We start from the raw sequence: 23309 nt of genomic DNA, 5'->3' as shown, positions 1-23309 counted from the left end.
GGGAAGAAGCCATAAGCTAGGAGAGGCTGCAGCAGTTTGCTTGTGCCTGAGCCTACTGAGAAGGACAAGCATTCACCCCATCTCTCCTCCTTACTCCCGAGAGTTAGCTGACTGCAAACTGCTTTTGCACTTTGAACTCAGTTGTCAGCAGTTGCGGTAATCGGGGGACTAAAAGGGAAAGTGGGAGCTAGAGAGAGAAACTGGGATATATTAAAAGCAGCTGAATAAGTAGGATGGAAAGATGATTTTGGGGATTCTCCTTGCCAAATCAGGACAGCTGGAGGGTGTGGAAGAATTAGCAGTAGATGACTTTGAGATACCCTTGGCCATACAAACCAGGATCTTCTTTTCTCAGGGTGTTCAAAAGAATTAGAAGGTGGTGTCAGCCTGCTGATGCAGAAAGAGAGCCTTACTTCTCCCACACATGTTGGACCATCCTTTGGGAGAACCAGCCATGAGACTACCACAGGCTCCACCACTCCTGGTGATAGGTATGCTAGACTTCAAATGCCCTTTTCCATGAAAAGAAGACTGAAAGTTTGCTTCAATTAGGCATGAGCCCGTGACCAGGGGGACCTTCTAAAGGTGGGGACATGAAATTACCATACTTTTTGCTCCTTCCCCTTTTTTTGCCACACACACACTACAAATTTTAAGCTGTAATGGCAGAAATAATCTAGTTTGACATCACTTTAACTGCCATGTTTCAGTGCGATGGAATCCTGGGATCTGTAGTTTTGCAAGACATTTGGTCTTTTCTGTCAGAGATCTCTGGTGTCACAGCAAACTACAGTTCCCAGAATTCCATAGCATTGAGCTGCAACAGTTAAAGCTCTGTCAAATTGGATGATTTCTGCAGTGCAGATGCAGCCAATGTCTCCATAGTAACAGACTACATTTTAGTAGTCACAAAGAACCTATTTTATAATATTGGCATTCTGTAACTGCCATGGCAACCACCAAAGGAATCCTGGGATTGACTTTTGATCCCTAGGAGCTCCTTGGCTGAGGGTTTCAAGGTCCTGATGCCAGGAGTCCTAAGAGTGTTGCCATGGCAGTTAAAGTGGAATCATAGCACTACAATAGTGCAAAAGGATTCCTTGTGGAAATGGATGAAACGGTAAGTTTAGGTTTCTGGCAAATGCTCACCTACTGCTTTATCACACTGGGGGGCAAACAGGATTTAAACAGGAGTTAAACAAGAGTTAAACAGGAAATAACACATTGCGACAGGAACTGGTTTAAAATATCACAAAAGCCCATAAGTCTCAGGTGTCCCAATGGGATCCAGATTTGGGTAACTTGCCCTGGAACATGCATGCTGCTTGAAGAGGTAGATTTATTAACTATATTAGTAGAACACTATTTTTAGTGTGTGACATATACTGGGGTTGTAGACCTGTCCTTCCTAAAGCTATAAGATTCTCTAGGACTTTGCAGTCCAGACAAGTCACTTCCCAGCTTAACCTCTGCTCTAGAGGGTCTCCTTGCAATTTAGAGCAGATATTTGAGGGTGCATGGGATCTGTGTGAAGGAAGGAAATCAGCTCATCTGAGATTTGGGTTTTATTTGTCAGTGCAAAAGGACCCTGGCCATGTTTGGCGGGGGGGGGGGGGGAGACCTGCAAGAGAGAGCTAAGTCCTGCAGAAAGAGAGATGGAGACAGAGCATAATTACACTTTGGTGGAACTTTATGTTCTGCCTTCTTTTGCAGGATCTTGGCCCTGACTAATCTTTTCATCTTGCTGATTTGACTGGGGTTACAGTATGTCTGGGGAGAGAACAAACAGTAACTTACCCTTTATGTGCTCTTCTTTTTTATTTTAAGGGAGAAAATTTGGATACATTTCAATACCTGGTTATCCAAATCAGAAGCAACTGGAAGCACCCAAACTACACCTGCATATATCAATTTCATGTATATAATTAATAAATGTGGTGATGAATAGAAATATTTAATATACAGCCATCCCTCCTAATTCATGGTGTATCCGTTCCAGGGAAATTTCACGAATAGTCACGTTCCCTCCTTTGTCCATCTTCCTACTGGACATTGAGAAACTGGAGCGTGTCCAAAGGAGGGTGACAAAAATGGTGAAGGGTCTGGAAACCATGCCCTATGAGGAACGACTTAGGGAGCTGGGGATGTTTAGCCTGGAGAAAAGAAGGCTAAGAGGTGATATGATAGCCTGCTACCACAGAAGCAGCTTCCCACACCCTGCCTTCTACCATTTCAGTCCATCTAATAGTAGGGATGAATGTGGCAAACTGTTTTCTGTGTCCTTTACTTCTTTTCAGGTTGGCTCCCTCCTCATATAAGTACATGTTAAAGGTCAAGTGGACTCTGCTCTGCCTCTTGATGGGTTGTGGGATGGTCATCTCTATTAGTCAAGAATGTAGTCACAATTTCCCATTGCCTGCATTTAACAAAAGAGGAAGCAGGTGGTGGGAAGAGCCAGGTGACAAGTCTCCAGCGCAGCATGGAGTTTGGTTCCAAGTCCCACCATTGTACTGTACTTCGATACAGTTGTACATTCTTTCACATTTTTGTGCTGCTTTTAATTTTTTTAATTCCAAAGCTGTTTACAGTAGTTAAAAAAATAAAACCAAACACAGTTAAGAAAACTGTGATAGAAGAAACATATTTCTATAAAATTACCAGGGGTGACTGGCAAGATTAACAATTAGAAAAATAGTTTGCAAACAAATGATGATGGAAACATCTGGCACAAGGAGGCAGCCTGATCTGATGAAAAGTGTGTTTCATATGATGGGTGCCACAACCAAGAAGGCCTTCCTCTGCATTGTAGACACATGGATACTGCTAGGCAGCAGAACAGTAAGCATTCCCACAGAACATAACAGCTGGGCTGGTCTACACAGAAGAAGGCAATCTCCCAAATTTCATACTTTGTGTTCAGTTCACTGCATATGAGCATGCTGTTTGGTTTTGCTTCCAAAAGATAATGACACAATCAGGTGTTTGAACGGCATGAGTTCACCATTGCAAAGGTCCTGATAATACCATCTGCTGTTTCTTTTATACCTACAGTGATGAACTACCAAGGCTAGGGTTGGGGTTTGGATGTAGTTTGACAGTTCCTACAAAAACTTTCAGGTGCTTTACTGCTAGACAAACTGACATCAGGCGCCAATAGTGACACGAGTTCATCCTGAACAACTTGTCTTGGAGCATAAATCCCTCCCCTTTGTTATTGATACTTGTGTCTGCAGTGTCCAGAAATGCAATTGGCTTCCGAAGTCATATTGACATGGGTGCCACATGGTTCAAACATGCACCATATGGCTACCAATAGCCATAGCTTGGGGAAGATACTTGTTTGGATTACACCTCCCAGAATCTGTACCCTAACATGGGCAATAGTTCTTGGGACTGGGACTTCTGGCAGTTGTGGTCCAAAACAATAACTTTTCTAAGCCCTGATATATAATGCCAGAAATATGGTGAAGGCACCAGAGATACTGTGCCTATATGTCATTGCTGGGGAGGGCTAGAGGGAGCGTGAGGCTGCATTAATATCCAGTTCTGGGGGCTTCTCATGAGGCATCTGGTGGACCACTGTCTGAACAGAATGCTAGACTAGTAGAGCATTGATCTGATCCTGGAGGCCTCTCCCACTGTTCCTGTTTTTGAATAGACACATCACCTGAAAGCATCAGCACCATAACAAGGAAAACAAGAAGGAAAGAAGCAGTGGAAGGATCACAATGTTGCACATGTATGCATTTTCTCATGCATAGCTGGAAATCACAGAGCAATTTAAGGCTCATCCCAGCACACTATCACAATGCCCTCTAGATTTTTTTGGATTCCAATACCCATGAGCCTCAGCCAGCATGGCTAGAAGTCAGGAAAGCTTGGAGACGCAGTCCAAAACACCTGGAATACACCATCTTGGGGAAGGCTGTCCTATTACATTTAATTTACAGCCTGATGTTCTGGGAGAAATGGCTTTTAAAACTACTGGCTTCCTTTTAAAAAGATAATGGCATGGCCGTTATTTTGAGCTCAAGATAGGTAAAACCAACACAAGGATTTGAAGTTCAGGTAATTAAATGTCCATGCAGCAAAGCACATGTTTTGGGAAATTGAACAAATGCATTTACAGATGTCCATAATGGATTCAGTTGCTGTCTCTCTCCGTCCAATGACAGACTCTCAGAATCAGAGGAGTTTATCAAACGGGAGGAATTTCTCTTAAATTCGAATGAAAAGAAAGTAGAGCCAGAACGCATTCATGTGAATTCACTAGTTTAGCGAATTTACGTGAATGCGCATTGCATTCAAACTTGCTTCCCATTGCCCGGAAATAGCATGCCATTGCCCGAATTTGCGTGTGGCAGTCTACCATGCAATAATGTTAAACCCCATGATTGCGTTCAGATTGCCATTGGATTATACTTCCAATTTCCTTTGTCTGATAAACTCCAGAAACCCAACCCAAGGCCTGCATGGGCACTTACCACTGTTGAGCAACTGTTGGAACCCAGGGATCCAGGCAGAGCCCAGCAATATTGACTAGGGATGCAAGAATGCTTGTCAGTTTTCTTGTTCTCAACAAAAGAGGATGTGTTGACACCCACTCAGAAATATTGTCAAATGCCACAAGATGTTTCATCTATGCATGAGAGAGCAAAGGCCAGTGCTATTTTTCAGCAATAGCCCCAAATGTTGAGTTTTCTCCCATGCACAGACGAATGTGACAAATAATTGGAAAATGTAGAAACACTCTTGTAATTTCACTCAGCAGAGAGAGAGAAAACACTTGAGGTTTATAAGCAAAGGTGTACATCCTTAGTGTGTGTTTGATCCTGTTGCTCACCTGTTTCCCCTGCCTATGGCCTTGCCTAATGGCAACAGCTGAATCCGGAAAGTTACTCACCATGTTAAATTCTTCACGGTGCCCTTGAGTGCATAATGTAGCATCTATGCTGGATGTTTGGAGGCATTTGGAGAGCTATACTTTCCTGATCCTGAAACGTGGTTGAAGTGACACTGACTAAATATGTTGCTTCAGAGGCTTTTGAAAGGCTGGTATGAGACTGAGATTTTTTTACTGGAATTCTTCAATAACATTTGAATCTGAGATAATAAACAAATGCAACCCTATTCGATCAGTGTAGTGACTTTTCGGGGGGAGGGGCGGTCTGACTATAATCCAGCCCTTTAAATAACCACAAAATTTAACTGGTGCAAAAAAAAAATGTGGACTAACTTGCAAAGACATTAGTAGCTTGTGTTTCCATGTGGGCTGTAGAGCAGACTGGTATTAAAAACTGGCCTTTGGCTTCTACCAAGTGGAGCAGCAATGATGCAATCCTATTCTCCACTCACCCACCTGCATAGAATTCCTGGTTGTTTTTGGAAAGCAGGTAAGCTTATTGTAAATACAAGGCTGCTATATCTATTTATAGTATTTGTAATGTGTCGGTCATAGCACAGGGTGCAACACTCTAGTCCCCAAATGCAATTAAAGCAATTACTCTCAACCAACATTTTGTATAGAGATAGTCCTTGGTGAAAGCTATAATATAATTTCAGATTTGGATTACCGGGAGTAACAATTTAAATGCTACATTAAATGCCATTTAAATTCCTTAATATTTGGCTGCTTGTTTGCATATTTATTTATTTAAGATTATGTATAAGTTTTCTTCCAGTACCAGTCCTCAATGTAGCATACTTAAAACTTAAAGCAATGTGATACTACCACACGAGAACAGAGGTATTGTCTTTCATGGCTGGCCTTAAAACGCATTTCATAATGTCACCGTCCATTATGCATTCCTGTTCTAATCATTTCTGTGTCATGTACTGAACTGTCAGGAATGGCATTTTTCTTTGAGTTGTATCCTTCACATTTATATAAGTTACTAATGGGAAAATGTTCTGAATAAAGTCATATCCCTTCCTTTTTTAAAAACATTTTCTTCAGGACCACTCTTCTTATTAACTGTCAAAAGCTACAGACTGAGGCACAGTACAGAAACCATGGAATCCCTTTCTTACAACATCTCCACTGGCAATTGGTCTACAGTTCACCCTTGGGATATGCGCCCTTGCCATATGCGGCTTAAAGCTTATGCAGATGGCGAGTGGTGAGGGACAAAATGGCATACTCGCTGGAGGCATGTGCGCATCATGGTGCACAGGAGCATGTCGCCATTCAAATAAATGGATCTCAAGCATATGTAAAATTTGCCTTGAATGCGGGGTGGGGGGGGGGAGGCAGAACGGATTCCCCACATATGGCAAGGGCGAACTGTATGTTTAGGCATGCTAGTTTGGATCTCTAAAGCCCTATATAACTTGGTTAAGGTGGGAAATACATATACTATTATTAGTTTGTACCATTTCAAAATAAACTTTTTTTGTTTGATTCATTTTGTCTAAGAGCCTTTTCGACCCTGGCGAAATATATAGTTTCACTAGTATATTTAAATATAAGTCCCCAAAGTTCAAAATACAAGGAACCATTTCTTGGAGCCAGCAGAAGGTGGAGCTGGAACTAGTGGAGGGCAAAAGTCCAGGAGGGCAAATTCTGTACCAAAGTGCTTTGACTTTATTTCCTGTGATTTTTCTATTATGAAAGTTATTTTTGCAGAGGAGGAGGAGGAAGTTGGACAATTGTATGCAAAGAGCTTTCCCTGCATCTCTTGTGAGCTAGTCAAGTCAGGAGCAGAGCAGCACCTAGCAGCTGCTATTGCATGGCCAGTGGAAAGCCATTACACAAGGAGGTACTGGAAAGCTCCTTGTGAAACATACAAAAAATATCTATGCTAGCATTAAATTCTGGTTACTCTGGTCTAGGTCACTGAGCTGATTCTGGCCATTGTCATTTCTTACTTGGTAAATTTTGATAACATGTTTTGTAGAATCACTTCAGTCTCATGTAGGGGCAAAGCGATGTGCTAAATGGTAAGCCCACACTTTAAAGTATGTATTTACAAGTGTTTCCTCAAAGCATAAGAAGAACCATATTGAATGAAACAAAAGACTTCTAGTCCATCTTCCAGTTGGTCAGTAGGAAACCAAAGCCTATGGCCAAACCACAATCAGGATGTGAACATCATAATATCTCCCCACATGTGTTCTCCAGTGTGACACTGTGACACTGCCATATCACTTAGATTTGCTCACTCTGTGCCTCTTGGATCCCACTACACTGGGTCCAAATTATGCAACGACCACTGAGTTCCACAGGAGTCTTCTTCTGCCTGGTCCTAAATAGATTAAGGCGTCTTTCCCCTCAGAATTAACTTTCTAACCCTTGGTACTCTCTCTAACTTAAATGTCTTTATTATTAATTGTTCTTACTACTCTTGGTAGCGTGTTTGATGTTATCTATAAATTACTACAGGCCACTCCTTGAAGAACACAAAGAAAATAACTTTTATTTACATCTAGAACCCATTCCCAATCTAGATTGCTCCCACCAACATTGTAGGTGCTTTTTGAAAAATAAAAAGTAGCTATGTAGACTTCTTCTTTCTTTTTTCTTAAAGCTAAGTAGACAGGAATGTGGTGGCTTAGTGGTTAAGACGCCAATTCTGATTATCAGAAGATCGGAAGGTTGGCAGTTCAAGCACCATATGATGGGATGAGCTCCTGTCGCTAGTCCCAGCTTCTGCCAACCTAAAATGCAAGTAGACAAATAGGTACCACTTCAGTGGGAAAGTAACAGCATTTGGTGCAGTCATGCTGGCCACATGACCACCAGAGAAGTCCTCAGACAATGCTGACTCTTTGGCTTAGTAACGGAGATGAGCACCACCCACTACAGTCGGTTACGACTAGACATTCATGTCAAGCTACTACTTTTACCTTTAGCTATGTAGACATATGGGTAGACCATGTGTCATGTAAAACGTAGGTAGGTTTGCTTTTAGTCTCTACTTCTTTAGGGTTAATCAAATAGTTGACAAAGCTGTGTCTCAGTATAACTGTCACGGAGGCCTATTATTTTGTTTCTACTCTGTTGACTTTGAAAGCAGTTGGAAAGGGCATGCTATTCTCCTATGAAGAAGGAGTAGATAATGACCAGTATTAGACTATGAGGAAGTGAATTCACAGCTAAACAGAAATGCAGAAACATCAAGTTGTGATATGACACAAGTCACATGACGAAGTACAGGAGCATAGAATCTTGCATTCTACCTTTGAGTCAAGTCACACAAATTCAGAAAATCTGAGTGAAGTCCACGTAGCATCTATTAAATAAGCCTTAAATTAGTTAAGATATGTTTGTCAATGCAACCTTCCTAATGAGGCTCATTTGTGGTTGCTTGTAATGTTGTCTGATCGTTTGTTTTCCAGGTTTGGGCGCAGGAGAGTGATTATCAAGAAGGGGCAATTGGGGGAATGTTTCTACTTCATCTATTTTGGTACCGTTGCTATCACTGATGATGAGGATGGGAGCAGTGCTTTTGTGGATCCATCTCCAACTATAATTCAAAGTGGTGCTTCTTTTGGAGTAAGTGTAATCTACCACATCACAGATTTTCATTAAGTGTGCATGCTTACATCAACAGTTGCTGTGGATAGATGTTATGGGCAATTCTGGATGATTCTTATGATTAAACCAGACTGAAAATGTGCATTGTAGATGGTCAGTGACCAGATCTGAATATTCAGGTCCACAACATACAGGGCTAAAGTCTATCTTACTATACCAGGGATGGACAAAGTATTGCCTTGGACTCACCCAGGGGCTTCACTGAGTTACTCCAAACATCCCAATGATTTAACAGAAATGCTGAAAATAGGCTTCTTGACTCCATATGGGACTGTGGCGGGTTATTTCACCAGCTTCTTTCCAGAACTGTTTTAACTCCAGACTTGACTTCCAACCACTTTCTGATTTGAAAAAGGCCTCTTGTGGACCTCAGTTCTTATTTGCTTTAAGATCTGGTTAGTATGGGCAGAAACATGATCTAAATCTGTATTGATTCAGTCCTTACAGTTTAATGTTCCTGGTTTTATTATGTATCCCATCTTCTTGTAGCTAAAGTCCATTTGTTTGGCTACACAGACTAATGATAAAAAATTATAATTGGCCCTGGGTACCAAATTCAAAGCAGAGACGTATCATAAAATATGTAATTTGTAATTGTTTCTTACAATTTACAAGTGAAGGCAAAAAATTACCACAAATAAAGTTACATTTTGATAAAATTACTGTCAAAGTGACTGGGTGAAATTTCCTGGAGAGCTGAGAATGAGTGTGGTGTAATGGTGAGTGTATTGGACTTTGACATGTTGGAGATTGAAGTTCTAGTCCCCACTGAGCCTTGAAATTGACTGGGAGACCTTGAGCCTGTCACTCTCTCTCAGCCTGACCTACTCCATGGGACTAGTATAAAGTTATTGGCAGGAGAAAAGACCAGTAGGTCTCCTTAAGCTCATTGCAGAAAATTGTCTAAATATATATTCAGAAAGATATGACAGAGGGCAGGGCTACACTTGCCAAAATACTCCAGGTTGTCCCTAGAATATTCTGGCCCTGAATTCCCCCATGAATTTGCCCCTTACCTGCTCTCTTTTGCTGCATGTTTTTGGCTCTTGCAACGGGTTGTTGCTTTCCCATGTAGCCCCCATTTATTACCTGGTACCACTTCTGAGGTCAGAACTAGGGCCCAGCCATGCTAGCAAAAAGTGCGTTATTTAAATATGGGTTAGGGGGAAGAAGCCCTGAATGGGATGCAGGCATTATGAAAACAGTCTGGACCCGATTTGGGGTTTGGGCCTGCATCATGTAAACAGGACAGAGTGAACCCAGGGAGAATGCAGGACAAATCACCCATGTAGACAAGCCCATTGGAGTGCCAATTGTTTGCCTTTTCTATAAATGAAAAGAAAACTGTATTTGCATTTGCTGATTCTCTCTTGGCCTGGTCCTTCAGTTCCAGTATATGATCTGATGTGGCATATATCTTCTTGCCCATAGACTGACAGATATCTGGTTTCAAGAAGGATAATTATGCTGCTTGATGGTAGGTTGTAAGCTGATGCTATATTACGTTGTGCCAGCATAGTGCAACAACACATCAAGAAAAGTCTAATTCTGTAATATACCATTACTAAAAGCAATTTTGGCTCAATGTTAGTCTACATGGGCCACGGCTCTTCTCTTCCCCCTCCCCTTCATCTTTTCAACAGCTTTCCTGTGTGGTAGGTTATGATGAGAGAAAGTAACAAGACTAAGGTCTCCCAATGGATTTAATGACTCAGTAGAGACATGAATCTGGATCTCTCAAATCCTAGACCATCAACACTACTGATTCGTCAGATTAAGGGCTTGAATCTTGATTGACATGCCCATATTAGGCCCTATTTTGATTAAATTCTTTCTTCATTCTGAATGGTCAGTTTAATGTCATACATATTAAGCTATAATATCGCAGAATAAAAGCAGTCTAAACTGTAATGCAGAACCAAAGACATTTTGAGGTCAAGAAGGTGATGCCTTCTCGGTCTGGCTGTAGTTGACTTAACTGACCTGATGCCATAGAAGGGGGAAGATGCAGGAAACAGTGTCTGGTCACCATTAGCTGTGTTTTTGGTATCCTAATGATTGGTTTGAGTTGTGTAGATCCTAAGGATGGGTAGGGTAGGCAGAAAGAGTAGGATGTAAGCTTGAGAGACTTAAAAAAACAGGGAGGATTTTTTTTTAAAAAAAGCTTGCAATGGAAATGTGAATTAGAAATTAGGATTTAGACTACTAAGAAGCAGTAGTCCAGAAGCATAAAGAAGTGAAGATTGGGGGGATGAAAGGAAAATACATGAAAACAAGTGAGAAGATAATAGGCAGCTAAATCTGTAGACTTGTTGAATCAGAAACTAGTTTGAAATAATCGGCCATGTACGCTGCTTGCTTTCTACATAACAACCTTTCTACATAATAACAGGAAATTGCCCTCTTACAAGGAACAAGGAGATTGGCGACTGTGGTGTGTATGGAGGAAACAGAACTATTGGTTGTGGATAAAAAGGATTTTTTTAAGTACAAGCTAGACAAGGAACTTCAACGAGAATCAAAAAGCCGATGTAATTTTTTGAGGTAATGGCCTCCTATGTAATTCTGTTCTCCAATACATTGTATTGCTAATTTTCTTATGTTATGTTATTTTGCTTTGCTTTGGTTTCAATGCTATGAAGAAGCAACTTTATTTGTATAAGACGTAGACAATATGTGGCCCTCCAGATAGTGTCAGACTATAATTTTCATCACCCCGAGTTATCAGAGCCAGTAGTGAGGGCTGATGACTGTTGCAGCAGGATTTGGAAGACCGCAACGTCCCACCTTAATATATAATATTAACTCTAATTACATCAAATATTTCCCTTAGTGAATGTGGGACCTACACAGCTTTGGGTGATGTATCATTTATTATGAAAATAATAAGCCAGCTCTTCTTCTAGTGTTGTGAGCATTAGCTTTTTTTTTTTAACTAGTTTTAATGTCCATTCCCCCTCACTCTGCCTTGTCCACATTCCCCATACTCTTTAAAATGGACACCTTGTGTACTTCAGACAGATGCTGGTTTAAAAACACAGGCTCACTGCTGTTGCATACTGTTTAGTCTTCTGTTAAATGTAAGGATTGCTTAAAGGCAGGCATGTAGGCAAGCCTGTGGTTTCATTTCATTTAACAAGTGAAATTAACACATGCTTTCCCTTTGTTTTCAGAACTGTGGATCTTTTTGAAACATTGCCAGATTCTTCAATCGAGCAATTAGGTAACATGTGCAAAGCTGAGAAATCCCACTATGGGCAGGTGATCACCAGTGATCTTTCAGACTCTTCCTACATAATATTTATTTCAAAGGTGAGATCAGTTTGCGATCAGTGTGATAGGCAGTTTCTGTATTGGCCAGTCATATGGTGCCAGTGTCTCCTTCTCTCCCCCTCCCTCTACTCTTGCTATTCCAGAGCAGGCTGTCATTAGTTTTACTTTTATTTTCTCCCCGTCAACTCCCGCCAAATAAAATGTATTTGCTTTTAAACAAATAACTGACTAAATAAAACTATTATATAACAGCAATAAGTAACTGAGAAATTTAGAGAACACCAAATACATGTTTGTTGAAAAGAACATTGATCAGTATTCAGAAATGGAGGAATTCGCTGATCCATTGAAAGAAAGGGACAGTTTGTAGTGGGATAACATGGCACCTGGATCCTCAAAAGGAGGAAAGACAGGGAAATCAGTATAAGAGCATAATAGAGGAAATAGTTAATGATCTACTCAAAAAATTGTGGTCAGATCTCTAGGTAGTTTGGAATGCAATTTTTATTGCCATCACAACAGAAATTGAACAGAGTCGAAGGACATAGAAAAAAATCATACATGATGCTGTAAAACTTCAGATGATGAGTTCAGAATGTTCATAATAGAGAATGAATGCATGGTGATCTGGGTTCTAGTTCACAATACCCATGAGATGTAGTGGTGAAGTTTGCTTGCAATGTGAGGAAAGCCCAGGTCTACCAAGTGCTCAGCATTCACTCATCTCTAGAATATATAGGACAGAACACTGAAGCCTATCAAGACTTGTCGCCTTGGACCCCCTTTGAAAGAAAGGTGAGAAATAAATCACACACACACACACACACACACACACACACACTTTTCTTTCTTAGAAAGTTGCAAAAATGGAATACTCGTTCAGGATGTACAGGAAAGCTCTAAATAGTGCAGTTCAGGAGGAAATATCCTCTTAAGGTGATAATATTTAAACGTCCTTGATGTCCAAGTAGCCCATGAATTGCAACAGAATGATGAAAAATATAATGAAAGACTCATGTGGATGGAAGAAAGTTGTTAAGAAGAGGTGATTTTGGTCTTAGTACTGAAATCTGCGAGAGGCGAGCAAGAACAGTAACATTGATTCTGCTCAGTAACCAAAGGCTGATATACTTTTCCCATTGCATCAGAAGCTAGAGCAAGTAAAGAGGAAAACATGCTGAAGGCATCTACCTATTGCAGGATTTGTTTTCTGTGAGTCAAGGGGTCTATAACTGCCATAATCCCTTACTATTAGTCATGTTGTTTTGAGCTGTTGTAGTGCAAAACATGTGGAGAGCACCATGTTGGGGAAAGTTGCTTTAACTTCTGCATCCCTGCGTAACAACATAAAACTGATCTCCAGAGAGTCTGCAGAATCACTCACCTTTAGTTGATCATAAAAACCAAAAAGCAATCCTCACCTCACACAGCAAGGTTTGGAATTTTGTGTCCTTTCAGATGATGTTGAACTACAGCTCACAATATTTCTTATCCCTAACTATGGGCTCAAACAGACAGGCCAAAATAAAGCTGCTTTTTAATGACACACATCTTAAGAGGCCAGAAGCTCTTGCCAAAGCTGTGCTCCAGTCCTTAGGACTGGAGATGGCTTTGGTGTGGCTTCCAGCCTCTTAGGATGCATGTATCGTTTAAACAGCATACCTCCAAAGTGATCTGAAGCAGCTTAATTTTGGCCTGTCTGTTCAGGCCTTACAATACTCAGGATTGCTGAGAGTTGCAGTGCACATGTATCTAAAGGCTACACAAATGTGTAGCTTTTATTAAGTGCCACAAAATCATTAGTTGTGGGTCCACAGTATCAACTCAACCACTTTTTGTTTTCTTTTTGTTTCAACAGGGCGTTTGTGAGGTTTTGCGACTGGTTGACCTCACCACTTGTCCATCTTATCACAAGTGGCTTTCTAAGCAACTCTGTTTTCCCAAACGCAAACTACACATAAAGGAAAGGTGCCGTTTGAATGCTGGTATATTACATTTTAAAATTTGTATATATGAATGTCACCAAAGCTTCACTGTTGCCAACATGCCATCTAATTCAGACCTCCCTCTTGTTCCCAATAGGAAGCAGTCTCAGCAGAGGGGAAAAAATTATAATACTGTATAGGCAGAATTAGGTTGTTTATTTTGTTGTTCATTTGTTAATTGGAAGGCAGAGCAACAAAAATCAACACACTGATTTTGAGCAATTCATAATCTTGCTTTCAAATGTACATCTCTGTTTCACATATGTTCCGCCTTTCTTCTATTATGGAACTACACACTTTATCACACAAGGCTATAAAAGCAGAATTTTTACAATACAAAATTGTCTTTGGCCGGTACGTATCACACAGCGCTGTCCATTTGAATTTCTGGATACAGATGACCAACCTTAAACAAATAATAGATATCCATGCAGAAATAACACTGGCCAATGTCAGATAGAATTTCATAGGGGAAGGTGATCTGAGGATAACCTTTGTGGACCTGGAGAAGAAATTATACAACCCTGAAATATAGTTAAAGTCCCCCAGAAGATGACCTACAGTTATGCAGTTTTTATTTTATCCTCCCCCCCCCCTTTCCCCTCAGAGTTACTTTAATGTATTCAAGGAAAGAATGGAAATAGAAGTTTACTGAAAGCTTAAATGAAAAAGCTGTAATATGAATTGCAGATATATGCAAACAGGAAGGTCAAACTGGAATAGTTTTGCCCTACTCCATGAAGCAGGGGGGCAGTGTGATACACAGCTCCTCTAGGGCTCCTGAGTGACTCCCCTCATGTGAGGGACCTCATGTAAAAGTTCATTATGAGATCATTCAGGGTGACAAAAGTATATATTTGACTGAAGAGAGTGGGACTCAGGCAGTGGTTTCCAGTCCTACGTCTGGAAGAGAGCCACTCCTGTTGCAGCTCATACAGCAGTGAGGTATCCTCTACGCATTGTTTGTATTGTTTACCTAGAAGACTGCTTCATTATGTCATTGTAGTGATGTGCCAGATAAAGACGTAACCTATATGTTGATGGCATGTTATGCACAAAGCTATTTTTAACTTGGTGGCACTTGAGAAATTGCTTTTAAGATCAACTAGTTATGGTTATTGTTCAAAGACAAAAAAATAGCTTCTTGCCATTATGGTTATAGTTTGGAAAAAGGAATTACAGGTTGAGTCTCCCTTATCCAAAATGCTTGGAACAGAAGGCTTTTGAATCTGGGATTATTATTATGAGGTTTTGGAATATTTGTATATACATAATGAGAGATCATGAAAATGAGACCCAAGTCTAAACATGAGATTCACTTATTTTTCATGTACATCTTATACACATCGACTGATGGTAATTTTATACATCATATTTAAAAATAGTTTTATGCATGAAACCAAGTTTTTGTACACTGAACCATCAGAAAGTAAAGGTGTCATGGGTATCTCATTGTTATATATGTATTAATATATATATATATATATCACGGAAAGGTAGAAAATTTTAGTTTCAAACCTTTACGAAGGAAAAAATGCAAGACAAACAAGTATATTGTAAGCAATCCACTTCTTTTGAATGTAGTTAGGAAGTCAGTAAGTGAAATAAGAACCTTAAGATAAAAGGAAGAATGGAATGCAAAGAAGAAATGTTGAATGCAAATGTAACGTATAATTATGTGTTCATTTTTTATATTCTTTGTTTGTCTGTTTGGTATGGCTGTGTTTCATAAAATCTATTTTAAGAAAGGAAGAAAGTAAAGGTGTCCTTATCTCAGCCACCCATCTGGAGGATTTCAGATTTTAGAATCCCAGAGAAGGGATACTGAACCTCTCTTTCCCTTTCCATAGAAGTAACTAAAATAGTTATCTTTAGTCCTCCTCCCCCCATTCCATCTGAATGGAAGGAGGCCGCAGGAGGCACACCATCAGCCAGTACTTGAACCATGAGATATGTCTCTTCCACCAGCTTCCATCATGGTAAAAGTAACAAAAAAGTGACATTTGCATTAAAACAGGAGTGATGGTATTCTTTGGTCAGTTGCAATGGTAATCAAACCTAGGCTGCTGCCACGCTGCAAAATAAATGCAGGTTGGCATTGCTTTATCTGCCCTGGCTCCATCCTGTGGAATTCTGGGATTTGCAGCTTGTTCTGGGCTGAGGAAGAAGGCTAAATCTCTCGCAGAATTACAGATCTCATTGCATTGAGCCGTGTCACTTAAAGTCGTGCCAAATTGCATTGTGTTATTTGCAGCGTGTTCTGTCCAAGCTCTGGTTCATTCCTAAAGAACCAGCTGCCCATACTGCGATTGCTGCCACACTTTAATAATAATCTGGAAAAAGCTGGTGCCTAGAGCGCCCACTGTATGTGGGAAAGGGAGCATAAACCCCAATGGGCATACCTGCACAAAACAGTACATACACATACACTTCTTTCTTGCATGTGCAAGAAATCCACAATCATTACACAATTTGTGCAATGTAATACAACAACAACAACGAGAAGAGTACAGAGAAGTTTCTTCAATGGGTGATGGAGTTCCTTTTCTTCAGTGATCCATTAAATCTCAGGGTACAGCCTTCTTACCTGGACTATTTAAAGTAAAAACCAGCTGGGTTAAGCAGTTTAAGGCCTGTTACAGACTGCCAAAACAAAGCTGCTTCAGGTCTCTTTGGAGGTATGCTATTTAAATGATGCATGGGTCCTAAGAGTCCAGAGATTGCGCCAAAGCCACACTCCATTCCTAAGCACTGGAGTGCAGCTTTGGTGCAGCTTCCGGATTCTTAGGATGTACGCTTCATTTAAATAGCATACCTCCAAAGAGACCCGAAGAAGCTTTATTTTGGGAGTCTGTAACAGGCCTTAGACAGCTTTGGTTTCTGTGTACCCAGGACCCTCTCCGTGTGCTAAATAAAGGCATGGAAGGGGTTGCAGAGGCTAAACTCATTGAGTAGCATTGCTGCATCCTACTGCCATACTCCCTTGAATGTCTATTTGACATTCCCTCAGAAGGGTTCACTGTATCTACAGATGTTTGAGTGGAGAGCATATATTCAGGTCTCTCCTGGTATGTAGCAGCTCTTCAGGAAAAGAGATTCCACCTCAACTTCCTGACAGTAAGGGCTATTCGACAGTGGAACACACTCCCTTCCTTAGAGGTCTTTAAACAGAGGCTGGATGGCCATCTGTCAATGGGGATGTTTTGACTGAGAGTTCCTGTATGGCAGAATGGGGTTGGACTGGGTGGCCCTTGCGGTCTCTTCCAATTCTACGATTCTATGATTCATATGGCCCTCTACACTGAGAATCATTGTGATGTAGTGGTTAGTGTTAAGACCAAGAGTAGAACTTAGGAGATCCACATTTTTGTCCTTACCAAGCCATGAAACTCACTGGGTAACCTTGGGTCAGTTTCCTTCTCTCAACTTGATCTACTTCACAGTATTGTTGTGAGGATAACATGAAGAGGAAGAGATGTGTTGTTGTTGTTGTTGTTGCCGTTGCCTTCAAGTCCTTTCCAGTTATATTGTGACCCGAAGGCAAACCTATCACACAGTTGTCTTGGCAAAGTCTGTTGCTTTTGTTGCTTGGCTTTGCCTTTCCTTGAGGTTGAGAGAATATGCTTTGCTCAGGGTCACCCAGTAGTATTCCATGGCTGAGCAGGGATTCAAACTCTGGTTTCCACAGTTGTAGTCCAATGCCCAGACCACTACCTTCAACGCATTTATGGAAATGTACCTAATACAGTGGACCCTTGGCATCCACTGAGGTTGGGTTTCAGGATCCTCCGTGGATAACAAAATCCGTTAGTGCTCAAGTCTCATTAAACACAATGGCATGGTAAAATTGTGAGCCTAATATAGGCAAGATCAAGCTTTCTCTTTGGGAATTTATGTACTTTCAACATTTTCAAGCTGTGGATGGTTGAATCCGATGATAAAGAATTTGTGGATACAGATGACCAACCTTAAATAAATAATAGATATCCATGCAGAAATAACACTGGCCAATGTCAGATAGAATTTCATAGGGGAAGGTGATCTGAGGATAACCTTTGAGGACCTGGAGAAGAAATTATACAACCCTGAAATATAGTTAAAGTCCCCCAGAAGATGACCTACAGTTATGCAGTTTTTATTTTATCCTCCCCCCCCCCTTTCCCCTCAGAGTTACTTTAATGTATTCAAGGAAAGAATGGAAATAGAAGTTTACTGAAAGCTTAAATGAAAAAGCTGTAATATGAATTGCAGATATATGTAAACGGGAAGGTCAAACTGGAATAGTTTTGCCCTACTCCATGAAGCAGGGGGGCAGTGTGATACACAGCTCCTCTAGGGCTCCTGAGTGACCCCCCTCATGTGAGGGACCTCATGTAAAAGTTCATTATGAGATCATTCAGGGTGACAAAAGTATATATTTGACTGAAGAGAGTGGGACTCAGGCAGTGGTTTCCAGTCCTACATCTGGAACAGAGGTACTCCTATTGCAGCTCATACAGCAGTGAGGTATCCTCTACGCATTGTTTGTATTGTTTACCTAGAAGACTGCTTCATTATGTCATTGTAGTGATGTGCCAGATAAAGACGTAACCTATATGTTGATGGCATGTTATGCACAAAGCTATTTTTAACTTGGTGGCACTTGAGAAATTGTTTTTAAGATCAACTAGTTATGGTTATTGTTCAAAGACAAAAAAATAGCTTCTTGCCATTATGGTTATAGTTTGGAAAAAGGAATTACAGGTTGAGTCTCCCTTATCCAAAATGCTTGGAACAGAAGGCTTTTGAATCTGGGATTATTATTATGAGGTTTTGGAATATTTGTATATACATAATGAGATATCATGAAAATGAGACCCAAGTCTAAACATGAAATTCACTTATTTTTCATGTACATCTTATATACATCGACTGATGGTAATTTTATACATCATATTTAAAAATAGTTTTATGCATGAAACCAAGTTTTTGTACACTGAACCATCAGAAAGTAAAGGTGTCATGGGTATCTCATTGTTATATATGTATTAATATATATATATATATATCACGGAAAGGTAGAAAATTTTAGTTTCAAACCTTTACGAAGGAAAAAATGCAAGACAAACAAGTATATTGTAAGCAATCCACTTCTTTTGAATGTAGTTAGGAAGTCAGTAAGTGAAATAAGAACCTTAGGATAAAAGGAAGAATGGAATGCAAAGAAGAAATGTTGAATGCAAATGTAACGTATAATTATGTGTTCATTTTTTATATTCTTTGTTTGTCTGTTTGGTATGGCTGTGTTTCATAAAATCTATTTTCAGAAAGGAAGAAAGTAAAGGTGTCCTTATCTCAGCCACCCATCTGGAGGATTTCAGATTTTAGAATCCCAGAGAAGGGATACTGAACCTCTCTTTCCCTTTCCATAGAAGTAACTAAAATAGTTATCTTTAGTCCCCCCCCCCCCCCCAATTCCATCTGAATGGAAGGAGGCCGCAGGAGGCACACCATCAGCCAGTACTTGAACCATGAGATATGTCTCTTCCACCAGCCTCCATCATGGTAAAAGTAACAAAAAGGTGACATTTGCACTAAAACAGGAGTGATGGTATTCTTTGGTCAGTTGCAATGGTAATCAAACCTAGGCTGCTGCCACGCTGCAGAATAAATGCACTGAATAAATGAATAAAGGGCACTGCTTTATCTGCCCTGGCTCCATCCTGTGGAATTCTGGGATTTGCAGCTTGTTCTGGGCTGAGGAAGAAGGCTAAATCTCTCGCAAAATTACAGATCTCATTGCATTGAGCCGTGTCACTTAAAGTGGTGCCAAATTGCATTGTGTTATTTGCAGCGTGTTATGTCCAAGCTCTGGTTCATTCCTAAAGAACCTGCTGCCCATACTGCAATTGCTGCCAATAATAATCTGGAAAAAGCTGGTGCCTAGACCATACAATACTAGGAAAATATCCCTTCTGACTCCTTTTAGACTCCTTTTTACACTAGGCTCTTCAAACTGTTTCAGTCCAACACTTTCTAGCAGTAAATGCAATATATAAATTGATTTGTGGAAGAAAAATAAGAATAACTGTTTTGTCTAATAGTGTTGGAGTTCTGCCTTCCTTTCTGAATGGCACTTAGTCTTCGTATGAAAACTGCAGGGTAGATACTAAAGTTTTTATGGACAATGTTGATCTATTGCATTTGCAGAATGCTACGACGCAGCGAACGAATAGCTGCCCTCCAGCCTGTTTGCTACAGGGAAACAAGACAGCCAAGGTACTGGAGATAATTCATTAACCTGGTTTATGTAAAAATAATGTGCATTTCAATGGATGTAGAACTTCGCTCCTTCTTTTTCTGATTCTAATTCTGCCTTTCTTGTGATGTTTTCAGCATATAAGTTAAATAAGTAAGGTGATAGGATGCAACCTTGCCTGCCCCCTTTTCCTGTTGGGAACCACTCTGTTTCACCCAATTCTCTTCTAATGGTGGCCTCTTGTCCTTTGCACAGATGCCTCATTAGGACTATCAGATGTAGTGGCATGCCCATGTCTTTGAGTATATTCCATAGCTTTTTGTGAGCTATACAATCAAATGCTTTTCTGCAGTCTATAAAACACATACTGCTTCTTGTTTAGAATTCATTGGTGTGCTCCATTAGCCATCACATGTTTGCAATGTGGTCCCTAGCGCCCCTTCCTTTTGCGAATCCTGCTTGCACCTCTGGAATTCCTTTCTCCATGTATATGGTTGGAGACTATGCTGCATAATTTTGAGCATTAGTTTGCTTGCATGGAGAACAATGCTATTGTCCTATAGTTGCTGCAGTCTTTTGTATCTCCTGGCAAGACGCGGACCTCCTCCGTTCCTCAGAACGACCTCACCTTTTTAAAAACTTTCTTCCTTTGGGATTCCTTTCCCCCCTTTTTCTCCATGAAGAAACCTTCTGCAGCTGTGGGCTCCTCACCCCTGCCACTCACTCCGACTCTGGCGGATGCTCAGCTGGCTTCTCAGCTGGGGTTGGAGGAGCCCAAGGGAGCCCGGCCAGAGGAGGGATCTTCCCTCTCAGCTGCCGAGGCTCCGCGCCCCCGCCCGACCCATCTTGGGTTGGGGTCCGGCGAGGCGCCATCGGATGGATCATCTCAGGCCCCACCGGTTGCTGTGAGTACCGGGGCCCCTTCGCGCCCTCCCCAGGCAAGCACCCATCTCCCACCAGAGTGGGCTGCTGCCTTCAGAGCCTTTCTGGCTCAGGAGGTCCCCCATGTGTATGACCACCGGGGGACTCTCCAAGGAGGTGGGGAGGATCCAGAGGGGCCCTGGAGCCCCGTGACTGTCCAGGAGGAGGGGGACCCAAGGGATCGCTCCTATGCCCTCCTCCCCGCCGACTTTGGGGCCTTGCTGGCCAAGGGGGCCCCCACCAAGCCACCGTGGTCTGGGATTGGTATGTATATCAAGGCTTCCCAGTCTGTTGGCCACCCCTTTATTTTCCATATTTGTTGGAATATTTCAGTTAGTACTAAAGTTGCATCTACTGTTTTGATATTCATTTGTTGCCTGCTTTCACATTCAAGTCTCCAATGATTAGTTTGAAATCTTTTGATAAAGTGATGCCAAACTGCATTATTTCTGCTGTGCAGATTCAGCCCATGTGAAACCCTGCTGTTAATGACTTTACTAGCTCACTTGGCACTATCTACCCATCTCCTGCTCCTGTTCATTTTTGCTGCTTGTCTGGAAGACAGCCAATGAGAAAGGAGGCAGTGGCATTTCTTGGTCCTTATTTCACTACATCCAGACCTTGAGGAAGCCTAAGGGCAGGTGAAATAGTGAAGGGTGAAATAGTGAAGAGGATCATAAGCAGGCACAGGGAGTTCTTGTCAGTGGTCATACTGTTGTGGCCCTAGGCACATCCCCTTGCACACTGCCCCTTGAGTATGGCACACTCATCCGATGAGCTGTAGCATCACCATTTTAAAGTGCTGATGTCTTCATTTTACCTTTGTTGATGTGCGGGTACTTAGGGTTTTGAATTAAAGTCTCTTGAAAAAACAGCTCATCTTCAGCCACTCTTCACACCTGAGCTACTACTGAGGCATCGCTATCAGCACCTCTGTATATAAAAAAGTCAAGACTGGACCGTTCTAGACAGCTGGCCGGCCAATAGGGTCTGGTCCAACAGATACTAACCCAGTCTACTGACCGATGTTTCAGGATGTCCGGGCCATGCTCTGAGTCCCCAGTTTTCATAGGTCAGCACTGGATAGGAGGCGGGAGTTCAAGCTCTCTAGTTTCTGTGGGATCAGTTCTAGGCAAGAATATGTTCTAGATAAGAATAAGAAAAAAATTTGCAAATTCTAATTGATTTCTGTTTCCAAATGTCAGTTTTGATTTGGTACAATGTATATGCTATTTCTCTTTTATTGTTAAGATAAATATTTCTCATCCAGACTCCCTATGTAGGCAAGAAGGAATAAACCCCTCACCCCACCTTGATCTGGGAAGAGCCCCTTTTGCTAGCTTTTCTGTCTTGATTTCCAAACGTGAAAGTGTGTTTTCTTTGTGTCTGTGTTTGAATGCCAAGCTGTGAGTAACTGTGGTTGCTGCTTAATACGCAACCTCCACAACATCACCAAGGGGCTCTTTGGTTTTGGCCAAATAATCTCAGAGCCTGGGGTGATCCTGAATGGTGGGCTAGCCAAGCTGAGGCTGCTGCCACACTGCAGAAATAAACCAATTTGACTGACACCACTTTAACTTACATGGCTCAATGCTATGAAATTCTGAGATTTGTAGTTTGGTGGGTTACCAGAGCACTCTGACAGGGAGGGTTAAATATCTCACTAAACTACAAATTCCAGAATTCCATGGCATTGAGTCATGGCAATTAAAGTGGTGTCAAACAGTTTTATTTCTGCTGTGTGGCAGCAGCCTGACTCACAGGCTCCAGGCCTTTACATCTAGGTATGGGAGTCCAGATTGCAACAAACCATAACTCTTGGGTCCATACTATTGTGGAGTGGAGCGCGTGGCATTTTACTTGTGGCCGTCTCTTTGAGGTTCTCTTCCCTTAAGGTCATGTTTATGACAGGATTTGGTCTGGAAGCCACCTTCAGTCCTTTAATCCTTCTTCTTGTGAGTTAATGGGTGCTTCCCACCTTTACAATACACCCCACAAGGGCCCTGGAGTTCTCCAGTTTGCTTCAATCAGGCATGGCTGAATGGAAAGGGCTATCTTCGAACAAGGAAAACCAGGTTGCCTGTTGCAAAGCAACATCAGAGCATGGTCCAGATGGCAAAAATTATTCCTGGGGAAGAAGCCATAAGCTAGGAGAGGCTGCAGCAGTTTGCTTGTGCCTGAGCCTACTGAGAAGGACAAGCATTCACCCCATCTCTCCTCCTTACTCCCGAGAGTTAGCTGACTGCAAACTGCTTTTGCACTTTGAACTCAGTTGTCAGCAGTTGCGGTAATCGGGGGACTAAAAGGGAAAGTGGGAGCTAGAGAGAGAAACTGGGATATATTAAAAGCAGCTGAA

The 23309-nt window shown here is 41.4% G+C and overlaps 1 long non-coding RNA gene across 1 annotated transcript; it reads left to right on the top strand.

Annotated features, from left to right (window-relative positions):
* The first annotated feature begins 8384 nt into the window (after positions 1-8384).
* LOC149313577 (uncharacterized) lies at positions 8385-11821 on the top strand. Its single transcript, XR_016281082.1, has 3 exons — positions 8385-8494; positions 10929-11080; positions 11710-11821. It is a non-coding gene; the product is annotated as an uncharacterized LOC149313577 (long non-coding RNA).
* The last annotated feature ends 11488 nt before the right edge of the window (positions 11822-23309 follow it).

Source organism: Sceloporus occidentalis, unplaced genomic scaffold (genome assembly GCF_023333645.1).
Source record: "Sceloporus occidentalis isolate IW3139 unplaced genomic scaffold, rSceOcc1.0.p SCAF_4, whole genome shotgun sequence".
In the NCBI taxonomy this organism is placed as follows: Eukaryota; Metazoa; Chordata; class Lepidosauria; order Squamata; family Phrynosomatidae; genus Sceloporus; species Sceloporus occidentalis.
Note: the sequence above shows the minus strand (reverse complement) of the source record. Positions and strands in the feature narration are given on the sequence as shown.